The sequence below is a fragment of the Cervus canadensis genome, chromosome 27 (assembly GCF_019320065.1).
Source record: "Cervus canadensis isolate Bull #8, Minnesota chromosome 27, ASM1932006v1, whole genome shotgun sequence".
Taxonomy (NCBI): domain Eukaryota; kingdom Metazoa; phylum Chordata; class Mammalia; order Artiodactyla; family Cervidae; genus Cervus; species Cervus canadensis.
The window spans coordinates 45,456,570-45,472,239 of record NC_057412.1 but is presented as its reverse complement, the minus strand read 5'-3'; the positions used below and the strand labels follow the sequence as shown (position 1 = coordinate 45,472,239).

The 15,670-nt window shown below is 36.0% G+C and overlaps 1 protein-coding gene across 3 annotated transcripts in view; it reads right to left on the bottom strand.

Moving 5' to 3' along the window:
* ALCAM (activated leukocyte cell adhesion molecule) overlaps positions 1-15,670 on the bottom strand; it is a 215,189-nt gene that overhangs the window by 88,090 nt on the left and 111,429 nt on the right. The gene's annotated exons all lie outside the window — the stretch shown is intronic.

The window sequence follows — 15,670 nt, the reverse complement described above, 5'->3', positions numbered from 1 at the left end:
GTGGTCTGGTATTCCCATCTCTTGAAGAATTTTCCACAGTTTGTTGTGATCCACACAGTCAAAGGCTTTGGCGTAGTCAATAAAGCAGAAGTAGATGTTTTTCTGGAACTCTCTTGCTTTTTTGATGATCCAATGGATGTTGGCAATTTTATCTCTGGTTCCTCTGCCTTTTCCAAAACCAGCTTGATCATCTGGAAGTTCACATGCTATTGAAGCCTGGCTTGGAGAATTTTGAGCATTACTTTGCTAGCGTGTGAGATGAGTGCAATTATGTGGTAGTTTTAACATACTTTGGCATTGCCTTTCTTTGGGATTGGAATGAAAACACTAGAAAGATAGAATTAAAGGACTTTTCTATTCATAACTCAAAGCCATGTTAATATTATGTGTTTTTGGCCTGGGGATTTGGGAAAGAATTAATAAAACATACCTTATCACTAAACTGATAATATAGTATGAAGATAAAACTGCATGACTTCTATATTCTGTTTTAGCTATAATTTAACATTCTAGTCTGATCTTTTGTCTTAACTGATAATCCACTTATCAATTGCTGGTTTTTGCTTACCTAAGTTCATTTACTCTTAGGGGATATGAATACAGGCATATTTTAATTAATTTTCTAGGTCTTAGATATTAAAGATATGAGATCTCCATTCTACATGGCTTTGAAAATTCTCCTTTTTGCATTTTTACAGTGATTTAAATATCATTTCTAGTCAGCTGGTATATTTTAAGCACTTTCATGAACTCAGAAATAATCTTGTGACATTGTACCAACGAAATTTATTGCCATTCATTTGCTTTTAAATAGGTGAGATAGGTCGAGTCCTTCTCATTCCTAAACATATACATCATTTTTACCATACACAGTATCATTTAAAAAACTATGAAAAACATTAGTGTTTGTATAACCTAATGAAGAACTGTTTCACTCTATTTTAGAGCAGCTTGTGATGAATTACATCTTCATTAATGGAACAAAGCCACTATCTAATGTCACATTAACCATACCATGGCAAGACAGAAAAAGGCATATTATACTAATAGATAAGGTACCTGCCCACCCTCCCACCCACCCTGCCCCACATACACACACACAGAGCAAACTGACAAACATAACATTCTGGTAAAAAGGTTGTCAAACTTAAGACAAACTGCATTGTGATTCTTCTCTATTTAGTATGGAGACCAAAGTCCAGAGCACGCTAATCACACACTCAACATTTAGAAAACTTCTCAGTAATGCTGATGATTCACATTTGGTATGTCTGACCACAAAGTATGGAATAGCAAGCAGAATATTATACAGCAGGGGTCCTTGACCTCTGGGATCTAATGCCTGATGGAGCTGACGAAATATAATAGAAATAAAGTGCACAATAAGTGTAATGTGTTTGAATCATCCTGAAACCACCCCTCCCTACCTCACCCCCACCCCTGGTATATGGAGAAATGTTGGGGACCGCTGCTATAGAGCATGAGGGAAAAGCCCCAAATTTTGCTATTCAAATGTTCTGGTTTGAACCCTCGCATCATGACTTCCTAGCTGTAGAAGTCTTGAGTATATCATTTAATCCTGTGTGCTTCTCTACTTCACAAACTGTAAAATGGGAAAAACCGCACCTCTCTTCCAGCATTAAGTAGATAATGAATGTAAGACATCTATCACTCTGGACATGGTAGGTGCTTCACAAGGGATAGCCCAATTTTCACTTTCAAACAATAAGAGCTGAGGAAATTCTGCTTGGCAACATATGAATTCAGTGACCACATCTTCCAAATGAAAAATTGAGACATAGTCTGCCAAGTATGAATGCATTTTTGGTGACAGCAAGACAGAGCGTTTGAAAGTGGAAATGTCACTGCAAAACCATGATGGGTGTTTATCATACTATGAGGAATGTAGCCATCAGGAGAACATCCAAGAACATTCATTTTTAGAGGAATTTTATTTAACAACCTTTGGTATTTTCACTTCAAAAAGAAAGGAGACTAACTAGAGCACAACACACACCCCAAAAGTCATTTTCTCTGAAAAAGATATTCTTATGATACATTTCATGTTGTTATAAATTGTAGAGTTGAGCAATTCTGATGAATTGCATATAGAGTCAAATATAAAGAGCACTTAAAGGAAGCTCCTTATCAGTTAGGATGACTTGGGAATGCTTTCCTTCCTTCTCTACCTCCTTTTTCTATTTAGTGTCTAGAGAGAAACCATTGCTTATCTTCAATGCATTCTGTGACCTTTTAAAAGTCCCCCTTTCCTAGTGAGAATGATTTGATGTTGTTTAAAGAAAAAAAAAAAGATAGCATCCTCATGGTTTTCTGTGCTTCAGTGGGAAGTACACTTTATTTGAATTTCTTCCTTAAAGGATACCATAAAACTTTCTTTTCTTCATTGATTCAATTCAAAAATAGAGTAGAAAATTTTTTTCCTTTCATTACTAAGAATAGTTGGAGGGAGGTAATAGAGTGAAAGAGGAGATGTAAAAAGCCTATATATTTCATATTTGAGGGCTAATCTTTACTGAACTTCTTCATTGCTCCTTCTTGTCTCTTCTTTATACTTCTGCCATAAATACATACATACATATTTTTTAAAAAACTGGACAACCAGAATATTTAACCTCACTGAGTATGGTAAAAAAGTAATCTCTTTAGAAACTCTCTCTTCTAGTAATAATAAATTATCCCACAACTTTACCCAAGATGGCCTTATCTATCTCAATTACTGTATTCTGTTATTGTACTTAACACCAAGAATGTCAAAAGACCTTGCAGAGAACGGAGAATGAGACAGTGCATGCAGAATGATGTCTGAAAGTCAAACAAGACTGAAGACAAGCAGGGAGCTAGGAAATATGTATTTCTTCTTCAGTGATTGAGGAGGGGAAACTTTTTTTAAAAACTCTGTTTAGATGACAGTATTTAAAAACATAACTTTTCTTCTTTCCCTCCATCCTTAGTCCATATTTCCCCCTTTCTTTGCATACACAAATTAAGAAGCAAAGTTCTTTGTAAATTCTTGGGACAGAATTGATTTTTTCTTAAAGGCTATCAAATCGATTTTGAATGACATAGACAATAATATGAAATGTTCTTAAGCAATGAAAATATACTAGCAGTGTCACGCCTCTATCTAAACTAAAATCATTCACTAAGAAGTCATTCAACTGATTTGCAAAATCTAGATATATTCCTCTACATCACAAGTATTATTTAATGTTAAAAACTGCAATGTATTGATGCACTTTGTTGTCATGATGTGCAAATGTTTCATATGTAGAAGAAATTCCCTGGTCATATTTTTCTTTTCATAGCTCCTATAAGTTTTTCTTATAGAAAAAATAATTAGGTAATTTCAAAATTCATTTATTTTAAAGAAAGATCTCGACATTTCTAATAAGCATTTTGAACTTACCACAAATAGAAGTATTTATGCTTTGAGAACAGCCAGTTGTTGAAAGTTAAGAAAAAGCAAGAGATGGAAAGCAGAAATAGTTCAGTTCTCTTTTATTAAAAAGTATATATGCATGGCTCATAAAATATACTCCGTAATTCTATGATTTTCCATGCCCTTAACATTTTATCTTTAGATAGAATCATCAACCCATTCTTAGCTAACTATTTATTTGCTGTCAAAGGTACTCAATGGCACTTCATCTTGTTTGCTAATTTTAGACATAAACTGACTCTAATCTCTTGCTGTGCTGTGTTAAATGTATCCCACCCTGCTAGCATATTTTGAGTACAACCTCAAACTCTTCTACAAAAACAAATTCTTATTCATGTTGCTTTTTTTGTTTTTACAAGTTTGGCATCTGATTCTTCCATTGCCAGAGTTTGAGTCTGTCATCTTTTTGGAATCAGGACTCTATCTCTCATAGATTCCCTTTCTGTCTACACCCATCATCATGTTCTTCTTCTCCTGTAGAACAAACAAGCTTCATTCTCCCCCTCTTCGTACCAAAATGTCCTTCTTGTATTGCAGTTCATATCAAAGAGGATTCTTCTCAAAGAGAGATGAAAATACAGCCAGCCCCTAAGTGGCCTCAAGGGCTTGCAGCACCAAAGAGGAAGAAATCAAAGGGCTCCATTACTGTTGGTCCTCCAGATTTCTGATGTGGAATGCGGGGTCAGGTGGAGCACCAGAGAGACCTCAGAGCTCTCAAGAGCACAGGCTCATCACCTCAGATGTCATTTAGACACGGAATAAGTGGTGTTATTTTGGTGAAGAGGATATAAAATGTTCAAAGCTTCCAGGTTAAAAAAAGAAAAAAAAGAAAAAAAAGAAAAAAAATTCTCCCAACTTGAATGAGTAAGGAGGGTTAGGAAAGCTTTTGAAAGAAGGGAGAAAGAAGCATTAATGCATCAAAGAGAAGAGAGGCACCTTGGAATAGCAACATAAATAAGAGAGAAGACAAATAGATGAGGAGCACCATAAAAGTAAGAAGAAAGCACTGCTGCCTCGCAAATTGGCATTGAAAAATTTTTTTTTTTAAATTTTTAAAAATTTAAAAATTTAAATTTAAAAAACCAGCCAGTCACTAGTTGACCTGGAAGCTGACCACAGACCCAGAAGTGGCCCAGTCTCAAAGGGCTGAAAACATAAAGCCAGCCTAACTTGCCAACCAGCAAAATATTGAACTAAATAAATGCTTATTTTCTTATGCTAAAAAAAAATAAAAAAATAAAAATAAAAAATTAATTTTAAAAAATTAAAAAATTTTTAAAAAAGAGACAACTTTTTTCCTTCTTCTCAGATACACAAGTTTAGCTGCTTAGGCTGAGAAAAGAAAAAGAGAAGGAATGAGAAAAGGAAGAAAGAAAGGAAACTCCATCATCAAATAAAAGATCATTTGCTACATTCTAGAATATGTCATACTAGTGATGTTATGCTTAATTATTCCCTTATAAAATATTTTCAAAATCATTCATATTACAAGAAAATTAAAGTTGATGATTTTAGAAAGATAAATAAAACTAATTTGGCACAATGAGCACAGCAATTTTTTTCTAAAGGACCCAAAATCCTCACAGGTATCCTCATTGGCTCTTCTTTCCAGCAGGTAACTGGCAAAGAAAAATTGATTTCATTCCATAGTAGGAAAAATGAAACTCTTGCTTGGTTTTGATATATAAAAGGATTTTAAACATATCATCTTTAGAACAAAACAGTCCAGGGATCAAATGCTGACTTCATCATTTACAAGCTAAGCTTGAGAAGTTATTCCAGCACCCTAAACCTCAATTTCCTCATGTATAAACTGAGGATAATGATAGTCTTTATTTCCTAGGGTTGTTGTGAGGTCAAAATGAGTTCACTTAAATTACTGTAGCAGAGAGCCTAATACATCAGAATTTTCTATTGCTGCTATAACAAATTACCACTTTGCTTGTTGCTCATGACTGAGCAAACATGCTCAGTCATGTTTAACTCTTGCAACCCCATAGACTGTAGCCCATCAGGCATCTCTGTCCATGAGGTTCTCCAGGCAACAATACTGGAGTGAGTAGCCATTCCCTTCTGTAGGGGATCTTCCTGACCCAGGGATCAAACCCGGGTCTCCTGCATCGCAGGCAGATTCTTTACTGTCTGAGCCATTAGGGAAACCACAAACACAGTAACTAAAAACATAAGAATTGATTATGTTATAGTTCCTGGAGGTCAGAGGTCTGACCTGGGTCTCACTGGGCTAAAACCAAGGTGTCGGCAAGGTTATGTTTCCTTCTGAAGGCTCTGTGGGAGAATCTACTTTCTTGCCTGCTGCTGCTTCTGGAAGCTGTGTGCAGTGCATTCCTCTTCTTGTTACCCCTCTCCTGCATCGGCAAAGCCAGAAAGATTGCCTGTTTTTCTCACTGCAGCATCAAAGCATCTCTGCTTCCAAGAACTCATGTAATTATGTTGGGGCACTTGGACAATTCAGGTAAATTTCCTCTTAATCTCAATGTCCTTAATATTAATCACATCAGCAATGTCCCTTCTGCCATGTAAAGAAATATATTTCTGGGTTCCAGGGAACAGAAGGTGGACATCTTGGTTGGGGTCAGGTCATTACCCTACTTACCACAGCTTAGTATCTCAGAATTTACTACATAAATGTAATTATTTTATTATTTTTATCATTACCATTACTATTTTTATTGGCATTAGGGTAGTCATATGCCTACAGACTCTCATAACTTAGGTATTATTAGTGACCCTGACCTCCCATACATACTGACACCTCTCATTTCGCAGTTGAAGAATTAGAAACCGAGAGATGGGAAACAACTTACTCAAGGCCATCCAGCCAACTGATGCTGATTTTTGTCAATTCACCTCATTCTTGGCTCCACATAGTGCTTCCCCATATTACACAGCTGAGAACAGTAATCTAAAAAGTACGCCTAATATTTATACTGAAGTTTATTTGCATAGAACCTCAAAAATGTCAAACCAATTACTTAATTTGCATAACCAACAGCATAAATTAAAACAATAATTATTCTACTTTTCACAGACTTAAGATATATTAAAGAGGATGCTTATAATTGCTAAACTTCACTGAAGCCAGATTAGAATTTTGATTTGGAAAAAGTGAGTTTTTAGAGCACAGATGTTTTATCTATAAGCCTTTCCATTTCTCGCTTGTTTTTTCTTGTATATTTCTTTCTTTGTTTTGTACCCAGAGTTCTGAACGAATATGTTGTCTGTTCAGCAGGAAAAAATTAACACCACAAGAAGACAACAAATTACTTCATTTATAATTTATGATAACATTATATCACTAACCTATTATTCTATTTTTATTCAAAGAGTTTCTATGTTGATTCAAATAGGTTACCCATTGGGACTGTTTGAAATATTCTGGGTTATAGTTTGAAAATATCCACCTGTATACCCTGCTACAGGGAAACAAGCACAGACTAATTATCTATTACAAATCTAAAAGCCAGTGGTCTGTTTTGGTTCGATAGACACTTTATATAGACAAATTTTAGACATAACTAGGTTTCTGTTCACTAATGCATGTCAATCACATTATGATAAGGTGTTTGATGGCTATCCTTTCTTAGTCCCCTAATAAATTCATGCACCTCACTTTTTAGTTGTTCTTCATGGTTTTCCAGGTGGCACAGTGGTAAAGAATCTGCCTTCCAATGCAGGAGACATGGGTTCAATCCCTGGGTCAGGAAGAGCCCCTGGAGAAGGAAATGGCAACCCAATCCAGTATTCTTGTCTGGAAAATTCCATGGACAGAGGAGCCTGGTGGGCTACAGTCCATGGGATTGCAAAGAGTCAGATACGACTGAAAAACAAAGCACACACATGCTGGCAAAGAAATGCTCTAAATTCTCCAAGTCAGGCTTCAACAGTGGGTGAACCGTGAACTTCCAGATGTTCAAGCTGGATTTAGAAAAAGCAGAGGAACCAGACATCAAATTGCCAACATCTGTTGGATCATCAAAAAAGCAAGTCCCAGAAAAACATCTACTTCTGCTTTATTGACTACGCCAAAGCCTTTGACTATGTGGATCACAACGAACTATGGAAAATTCTTTTTTTTTTTTTTTTTAATTTTTTTATTAGTTGGAGGCTAATTACTTCACAACATTTCAGTGGGTTTTGTCATACATTGATATGAATCAGCCATAGATTTACACTTATTCCCCATCCCGATCCCCCCTCCCACCTCCCTCTCCACCCGATTCCTCTGGGTCTTCCCAGTGTACCAGGCCCGAGCACTTGTCTCATGCATCCCACCTGGGCTGGTGATCTGTTTCACCATAGATAGTATACATGCTGTTCTTTTGAAACATCCCACCCTCACCTTCTCCCACAGAGTTCAAAAGTCTGTTCTGTATTTCTGTGTCTCTTTTTCTGTTTTGCATATAGGGTTATCGTTACCATCTTTCTAAATTCCAGAACTATGGAAAATTCTTAAAGAGATCAAAATCCCAGACCATCTGACCTGCCTCCTGAGAAATCTGTATGCAGGTCAGGAAGCAACAGTTAGAACTGGACATGGAACAACAGCCTGGTTCCAAATGGAAAAGGAGTACATCAAGGCTGTATACTGTCACCCTGCTTATTTAACTTATATGCAGAGTACATTATGCAAAATGCTGGGCTGGATGAAGCACAAGCTGGAATAATGATTGCCTGGAGAAATATGGATAATCTTAAATATGCAAATAGAACCACCCTTATGGCAGAAAGCGAAGAATTAAAGAGCCTCTTGATGAAAGTGAAAGAGGAGAGTGAAAAAGTTGGCTTAAAACACAACATTCAGAAAACTAAGATCACAGCATCCGGTCCCATCACTTCATGGAAAATAGATGGAGAAACAATGGAAACAGAGACAGACTTTATTTTCTTGGTCTCCAAAATCACTGCAGATGGTGACTGCAGCCATGAAATTAAAAGACACTTGCTCCTTGGAAGAAAAGCTATGACCATCCTAGACAGCATATTAAAAAGCAGAGACATTACTTTGTCAACAAAGATCTGTCTAGTCAAAGGTATGGTTTTTCCAGTGGTCATGTATGGATGTGAAAGTTGGACTATAAAGAAAGCTGAGCACTGAAGAATTGATGCTTTTGAACTGTGGTTGGAGAAGACTCTTGAGAGTCCCTTGGACTGCAATGAGATCAAACCAGTCAATCCTAAAGGAAATCAGTCCTGAATATTTATTGGAAGGATTGATGTTGAAGCTGAAACTCCAATACTTTGGCCACCTGATGCAAAGAATGGACTCATTAGAAAAAATCCTGATGCTGGGAAAGATTGAGGGCAGAAGGAGAAGGGGGCGACAGATGAAGAGATGGTTGGATGGCATCACCGACTCAATGGACATGAGTTTGAGCAAGCTACGGGAGTTGGTGATGGACAGGAAAGGCTGGTGTGTTGCAGTCCACGGGGTCACAAAGAGTTGGACAAGACTGAGCGATGGAACTGAACTGAACTGAACTGAATGAGAAACGTTAATAAAAAGTTCTATCAATATCTAAATAAATCATTCTTAATCATTATACTTTTGTGTAAATTCTTCATCCTTTTTTTTTCTTTAGGATACTGTGGGAAGAGGTTAATATTTATTAACAGAATACCTGGTATTATCCGGCCAGAAGCCTATCGACAATAAATTTAGCTATTTGAAATTTCTAGGTGATGGAATTCCTAGCTTACATGTAACTGATAAATGGCAAGTATATTTTCCCACAATGTTCCCGCCTTGTTAAATATATCTTCTTATGCAAGCGCTCATATGTGCTCAGTCACTCAGTTATGTCCAACTCTGCCACCCCATGGACTGGAGTCTGTCAGGCTTCTTTGCCCATGGGATTCTTCCCAGCAACAATACTGAAGTCAGTTGTCATATCTTCCTCCAGGGGATCTTCCCGACCCAGTGATCAGATACACATAGCCTGCATTGGCAGGTGGATTCTTTACCACTGAGCCACCTGGGAAGTATTATATTCCTTAATAGCCAAGTGTCCTAAGTATAAACAAGTATAGCAAACATTATACTCAAAGTCTGTGTTATTCTGTGACAGACTGGACTTTTTGGATAATTCTTCCCTGTTAATTTGTATTCAAATTATAGGTTAACATTAACAAGAAACTGCAGACACTGGAAATTCATTTTTCATTTATAGGAGTCTATACAGGGTCAAAGATAATGGCTATTCAGAAACGTTAGTGCCAAAAACACCCAAGATTTATTGAGTCCAATTCAATAAATGATGAAGAGGGGAACAGTCCAATAGGAGTATATTTTAAATTTAATTTTATATTAAAAGAACATTTAGAGACCACAATCCTAAATCCTAATGCATATCCTGCTTTTTTCTCACCCATTTCTTCCAACCAACACACACACACACACACACACACACACACAGAGTTACGTTTCAAATAACAGGAAATATACAAGAAACAAAGAATCAGAGGACACAAGTGTGTACTTACGAAAGTAATATTTCACTTCTGTTTTCAAAGGTACTACAGGCTAAGAGTACCTTTGAAGCCCTGGGTTGGGAAGATTCCCTGGAGAAGGAAATGGCAATCCACTCCAGCACTCTTGCCTGGAAAATACCATGGACGGAGAAGCCTGATAGGCTACAGTCCATGGGGTCACAAAGAATCGGACATGACTGAGCGACTTCACTTTCTTTACTTTTCACAGGCTAAGAGAATTCAGTGTTACAAAGTAAACCTGAACAGTTATCTTTATTTACCCAATTTCTTTCACTAAGTGTTAAAATAATTCTATTGAGTATGGTCATTTGACATCACTCTTCTGTCACAAGGCATCAACCAAATGTTTGTGAAAGGCTAGGAACATAAGAGGCTCAAACATTGGGTATTTAGATTATAAAAACTTGACTACAATGCCTAAATAAGGAGGACACTTGCAACCTAGAAACTCTCAATAAAGAAGACTTTCAGGAGGGAGGACACTTGCTGCCTAAGATATCATATATTTTTAGCCTCACTTCTCCAAATTCCTTAGTTACCTTGCTAGGGAAACAAAAGTTCTTAATATGTACATTGGAATCAGACCTGAGAGGCAGGAACTGATAGCAATACTAACCCTACTTAGAAAGTGTTATTGGCACAATGACTGGAATGTGAAAAATAAAACAGGTGAAAATCATTAAATGGTGACCTAGCTAAGTGAGTTTAAGTGATGGATGGGGAAAAGTACCCAGATAAATTTTTTTTTTATGGTAATAAGTCTTTTCTCTATGCCAAGACAGTCTTCAGAAAATGCAGTTTATATTCAGTCCCATAAAACAGATTGAATTACACCTAAAGGCAGCATAAATGTACATATTTACACTGACACTTCTTTTATATATCTTCCCCTGGAGAATAAAATGTTCTGGATGAGAAAATTTTCAAGATAACTAAAGCATACCCATTTAATTATAAAATTATATCAACAAAACATGGTTTGAGATTTTGGGTGGCAATTTCTCTAAAATGCACTGAACATTCCACTGATTTATCCATCAAACTTGGTCACATGCTAAGCAGAAACTATCCAATTTTAGACGATATAAGGATCAAAATTATTGCCCTGTTATTTAAGCGAATGAACTCTCTGGGAGGTGCCATGCAGTTTGAGTGACCATCTATCCACTAAATGCCTTCTGGATCGCTGCGTTTCTCCAGATTCTGATACTTCAATCTCCTTTATCACTGTCAGCCATCATTTCTTTATTGTGTCTGGTTTAAGGATTTTCCCTTCCTTTCCTTTCTTCTTCTAAACTATGCTTCATTAAAATGAACTAAACCCTAAGAGAGAATCAGACAACTGAGATATAAAATTCAGGAGTCTTAAATAGTCACACAAGAACCTACAGGTAGCACTTTCTCCTTCTTGCATAAGGATAGATATAGAACTAGCTTTGCATGAATATTATTGAAATGATTGTTAAAGTCTGACTTATGAATATGGTATATATGAATTTGCTTTCTTTCACCTCAAACTATTAGAATATTAATATAATACATTAGGATATGAAAAATGTGGTACTTATTGATATCACATGGGAGTTTGCTAGAAAAAAGCTCAGTACTACTCCATCTTGAAATCTACTGAATCAGAATTTTGACAATATCACCACAAGAACTTTATGCATATTAAATTTAAGAAACACTGATTTAGAACATAATACTCTCCAACAACAAGCTCGCCAATGATGAAATTTCATTACTCTCACCTGAGAAATCAGGAATTTTTGTTCTGAGAACTCAATTTTTCCCTTTAATACTCTTCAATTTACCTTCATGGATTATTTTTACTATCTAACATACCCTTAGCAAATCGTTATTTTCAAGAAAAAAACCTGAGTTGAAATAAATTTGTTGCAGATAAAGGGATATATTAATCAATTCATTTAGAGCCAAGAATCATAGATTTTTAATTCTTTGAGGAACATTATAAATTTTCAGGGTCAATCTAATCCCCTCAATTTGCACAAGAGAAAACTGAAGTCCAGGAAGATGAAGTGACTTGGTTTAACACACTAATCAAGTATTAACATGCTTTATTCTATCTTAATCACAGATCCACTCATTCAGTTATGTCCACTCAATTCCTTTTGTTTGCTTAAATTTTTTTTTTTCTGTTGAAATTCATGCACTCTTTTCTACACATCAGTGTCAAAACCGTTCAGTGGGTTCATTCTCCCTTAGATTAAACTCTACATATCTTTATCAAGACTTATAGTAGGAGTCCCATGTATTTATGCCTCACACTTAGTTCAATCTCCCGTATTCTTGCCAGAAAAAATCTTATGGGTAGAGGAACCTGGCAGGGCTACAGTCCATGGGGTCACAAAGAGTCGGATACAACTGAGTGACTGGGTCTAAGTTAAGGCTTTATTCATTTTTCCATGGACTTTTCCTGATCTCCTTTTCTGCCTGGACTGACCTTTGCATTCAGGTTGGTGGCGCTCTATGCAAGCTCCTTAAATTTTAGGAGCTCAGCCCAGGAGCTCTTCTTAAAGTAGCAGCTAAATCTCTCTCTACTGCATCATCAGCTCTCAGGAGCTCATCTTACTCTCTACCTTTATAAGTCTTTAGTCACATCTTGTAGGGTTAGGATAAAAAACTCAACTCCACCTTCCTCTCAGACCTCATAACTCTTAACAATAAGTACTAGTGTTAGTCATGGCAAAAGCATGATTGTAGAAGATTATGAGCTCTGGTGAAAGAAACAAATAATAAGAACTTTTTTGTTTCTGGCCTCTCTTTCTTGAGCTCTCTTATAGCTCTTGGATTACTTGTTCTATTTGCATTATTTTCTCTTATTCTATGTAACTATTAGGTGAGCAAAGGACAGGAATACATCATTTCCTTCTCACAAGCCTATGCCATAAACAAGGAAAATAGGGAATAGGAGTTGACCCCAAAATTAGATTTTAGTCTTAGCCTTATTTAGCCTTATCTGTGCTCAGCCCAGGAGCACAGATTCCATATGGCTATAAGTTTAAATCTAATTAGTAATAAAAGGTATACTTTACCTAGAATCTCCCTCACACAGGACTCTCCATGAGTATTTGGGAGAAGGATGTGAGGGGAAGAGAAGAAGGGGCTTCTTATTAAAAATCTCAATAGGCCCCAAACAGTTTTATATAGTTAGATTTTTAAAAAATAGTTATTCCACCTCTAAAATGTATGCTCTTGTATCTTATCTGGTTTTCCCAAATCCAAATGAAAGCTTTCTTTTTTATGTGGCTTATAGATAAAACTCTTGCAAAACTAGGCAAAAATCTTCTTCCTTCATTGGTAACCTATTTTGAATCTGAGCCTAGCACAGCAACTAAATAAATAAATATGTTTGTAGTCTGCTCAGAGAGATAGCATAAGAATAATTCACTGCTAAAAATAACCTAATTTTTAATGCAGGTGTTTAATTTCAAAATAAAATTCATCCATTTTAAAGTTAGACTTCATGCTAACCAATTTGAAAATTAATGTTGAAAGATGAATGTAACATAATTCCTGAAGTATTTTTCATCTATATTTTTAGGAATGCCTTTGGATTGGTTAACTATCAGAAGCTGGCCTTTCTAAATGCCCCATGTCTAGCAAATTAATTTAGCTGTCAGTATATGCATCTTGTTCTGTGGTAAATTATTAGTGAACAACCAGTGCAATTAGATGAATACTCACTAAGATGCATAAGATGAGAATTCAAAATGATGCAGAACACATTCTCTCCTTATTAAAAACTAATACTAATTCCCCCTAGTATGGACTTTGTTTTGCATTTTGCTCTCTTTCTACTGGCCTCTCCCTTAAAGAAGAATTACTGAGTTACAGCTAAGTACAGAATATAGACACAATTGAAGTTTGTTGAATGCCCACTTGGAAGGTAGAAAATATATCAGGCTTTATAAGCTGATATAATAGTCTTATTTGGAGAATTGCAATTCAAGCAAAAATTCAGTAATGCCACATCTCAAATAACTGAGTATAGTACGCATCCACTAAGCATGAAAGCATTTTTAAAGAACCAAGCTGAGCTTTAGAAGTATCTATCACAATATTAAGATCTTCATTCAGTAAATTGGATTGGTGTCTCTCCCAGTAGGATTATCATTGTAATGACAGTGCCCAGCAGGATACTCTTTTGTAAAGCACAGGAAGATCAGTGCTTTCACCTAAAAATATTAAATTTAGAAAGGCTCAAAGTTGCTACAAATAGGTTAACTCTTTCAATGCTTTAACTAAACGGTATTGAAAGAACTGTTTAATCCAAATAGTTCTGTAAGCAATAACTTTCTAAAAAGATATGCGATCTTGCTGTTTTGGTAGCTGGTAAAATATCAAGAGGAGCAAGCCCTTGCTTGACAGATTGTAAGAATTATTTTTTTTGGTAAATTGATATAATCTGTGTAACAGAGTCAAAGTTTAAATTTGCATGTCATTATTTGGGTTCATACAGTAATAAATTTGCACTTTTCTTAAACTGCCTTTATAAGCTGTTGATTAACACTTACCATTGGAGTACACAGGGATGAATCAAATACTGGATTAAAAAATATGAAATAGCCCCTTTTTCCTGAGGTAAAAAATGGCCATAAGTGGATAATTTCATATTGTTTAACATAAAGCCAAGGTTAGTAGATATATAATTTCATTAATATCATGATTACTACTCAATAACCCAGATGTTTGGTCTGTAGCAGAGTGAGCATAGTGAAGTCGCTCAGTCACGTCTGACTCTTTGCAACCCCATGAAATGTAGCCTACCAGGCTCCTCGTCCATGGGATTTTCCAGGCAAGAGTACTGGAGTGGGGTGTCACTTCCTTCTCCAGGGGATCTTCCCAAACCAGGGATCGAACCCAGGTCTCCCACATTGTAGGCAGATGCTTTACCGTGTACTATGTATTTATTGAAGGAATAAATAGTGGAGAGTTAACACAACTCTTTCATCTATCGGTCTTCTTATAGACTTAATGCTTAAATCCAACTTTCTGGGTCAAACTATATTGATTTAGTGTATCTTCTATATTCCAGAAAGCACAGAAGCAGATACATTTCTTCTATTTTTTTTTTTTTGTTATATGCAATGCTCTTATCTCTACTTCTCTCTTTTCTTCTCTTTCTTCTTCCCCTTCATCCCTTGCCTGTCTCCTTCCATCTCTCAAACAGACACACACACACACACACACACTACAGTCCTGTCTGACATCTCAAAAATAATCCTAGACTATCGACTAAAATTACAACTTTCAAATATCAATCAGTGAAGTGCTCAAGGCAAAGCACAGGGGCATTTTTGGACCAGAAGCAGCCTGTGTGTGAGTCTGGATGCTAGCAACTGAATGCACCATCCACAGGCTGCTTTTCATACTGCATTAGAGATGCAATATTTGGTTTTGCAAGAATATCTTTTATTTTTGTCTTCTAAGTGGAATTTATTTTTTTAATTTGATATTTGATCATTAAACACTGGACAATGAATAAAAGATTGCTATTCATTTTAATTTTTGAGCAAATGTTTAGGGGATATTTGGTAAATACTGAGAATGTTTTCAAGATTTCTACTATTTTCCAAAGAAATCCATCCTGATTTTAAGTTTGTTTATAGGCTTAATGAAAATTATTTGCTTTCCTAAAGTATGAGTATGTACAGGGTCACTAGCTTCTGAATAGTT